Here is a 2,170-nt window from a genome sequence, read left to right on the forward strand (position 1 = left end):
CCTATATATACTCACTTCTACCTCTCTCCCCCACATAAGAGCACGCACTGAACTCCATTTCTAACCTGATAAACACCTCCCACTCTCTCTCTCACACACACACACATCTCTTGTCTCTCCCATTTCAAATCTTTAGAGAGAAATATTTGAGTAAGATTGAGAGTTGCGGGTTTTTGTGCTTCATCTCCAAGTCTTTCTTGTTCTTCTTAATTCTGGCTTTGGTACTACATCGAGTTCTTTGTGGATTCATTACTGAAAGGGAAATAGGGTTAACCTTTTCCTATAACTAATTTTGGTGGTTGATAGTCAACACATGGACTAACTAGTTTGCCTAGAATTCATGTATTACAGGTGCATAAGGTTCAACACAAACCAATAAAAGATTCAAGTTAGGGACACAATTTTAAAGGAGCAAAAGGACTTGAGTGTGCTGAAGAATGGCGCACCGGACTATCCGGTGTGCCACCGGACAGTGTCCGGTGCACCAGGACCGTACAGGTGTCAACCAACCACTCTCGAGAAAATGAAGGCGCGCTCCGCTATAATTCACCGGACTGTCCGGTGTGCCACCGAACTGTCCGGTGAGCCAGCGGAGCAACGACTATCCGCGTGCAACGGTCGACTCTGACAGATGAACAGTGTCACAGCAGAAGTCAGAGCAAGAAGTCAGAGGGGCACCGGACTGTCCGAATTTTTTCTTTTTCAGCCGTACTTTTGAAAAATATTTTCGTTTGGACCCCCAGAAATTTTATATGCAAGTTTGGACCTGATGCTCGGCGCCATAGGCTATGGCGCCGAGGTAGCGCATCTCGGTGCCACAACCTATGGCGCCGAGGTGTGACGTGGCAGCAACGGCTCCCTGCGCCTAGGGCTGACATGGCACTGACGCGGCGCCGATGCGGCCTCGTAGCTCGGCGCCACAGATCTTGGCGCCGAGCTACGGAGGCCTATAAAACGGCCGCGCTGCTGGCCGAGAGCAACACATTTCCTCTCATTTCAAAACCTCGTCAAAATTTGCTGGATTCAAAGATTCGAGTTGGTTCACTTCGTAGACCAAGGTATAGTGCCCAACTGATTCGTTTTGTATATTGGGTTGTTAGTTTCATAGTTGCTCATAGTTTCATAGTTTGATAGTTTGTGTAAACCTATTATATTATCATTTCGATTATTAGTTTCATAGTTGCTCATAATATATATAGTATCATTAATATGATGAGTATATTTTATTTGATAGTTTATGTAAACCTATTATAAAGCATATTAGGTACAAGTGATAATTATAATCGTTTATTAGATGAAAGACATGTACCGAGAGGCGTTGTGGCAAAAGAGAGGTCGTCCTCGGGAGTTATATCCGGACGTATCTAGTAAGGATGCTCCTGTTCCTCCTGAACTCCCCATGCCTAACTGTGACTGTGGCAGACTGGCTTGGGTATGTCAATCCAAACATCCAGACCCGGCTGCTCGCTGCTTCTACCTTTGTGGCGGTTTTGACGTATGTAGCTTATGACTTGTGACTTAATTTTGTTCGCATTTATTATTTAGTAGATGTGTAATAGTGCTTCGTTCCATTGTTTTAGGGGCACCTAAGGTGTTTCTTTTTCCAGTGGATCGACGGTCCTGATAAATTTGACCCTCGATATCTTCTTTTCGCTAATTGGTTGTGTGGAAGGACTAGCCATGAGCGTTTTAAGCGTTGGGTACCTCCTCCCCCGAATCCTCCACCAATGACGGATGCGGAGAAGGAGGTAGCAACAGAAAGACGGATGGACTCACCGTCTCGATGCGATTGTGGAGACCGTGCTGTCATCGACGAAGACCATGAGAAGCAGTTCGTGTGTCCGAACATTGATTATGTGAGCCCATCGATACACTAAATATCGATACGCTAAATGTATAAACTAGTTATTTTTTACAATAAATTACTAATTTATTCTCCTGCAGCCATACGGGTGGCGTAAGTGTCGTTTCAGAGAGTGGTTGTATGGTCCTTTGTACCATTGGCCAGAGCCAGAGGTAAAGGAAAAGAAAAAAATCAGTGGGCGGAAGAGTTGAAATTTGATCCAGTACTCTGCAAATGTGGTATTGAAGCTAAGTATGGATTAGTTCCTTCCGAGCTTGGTATTGGATATTTTTGTGGACATATGGTCGATTACGATGAGGTTGGTAT

The sequence above is a fragment of the Zea mays genome, chromosome 10, assembly GCF_902167145.1.
Source record: "Zea mays cultivar B73 chromosome 10, Zm-B73-REFERENCE-NAM-5.0, whole genome shotgun sequence".
Lineage (NCBI taxonomy): Eukaryota > Viridiplantae > Streptophyta > Magnoliopsida > Poales > Poaceae > Zea > Zea mays.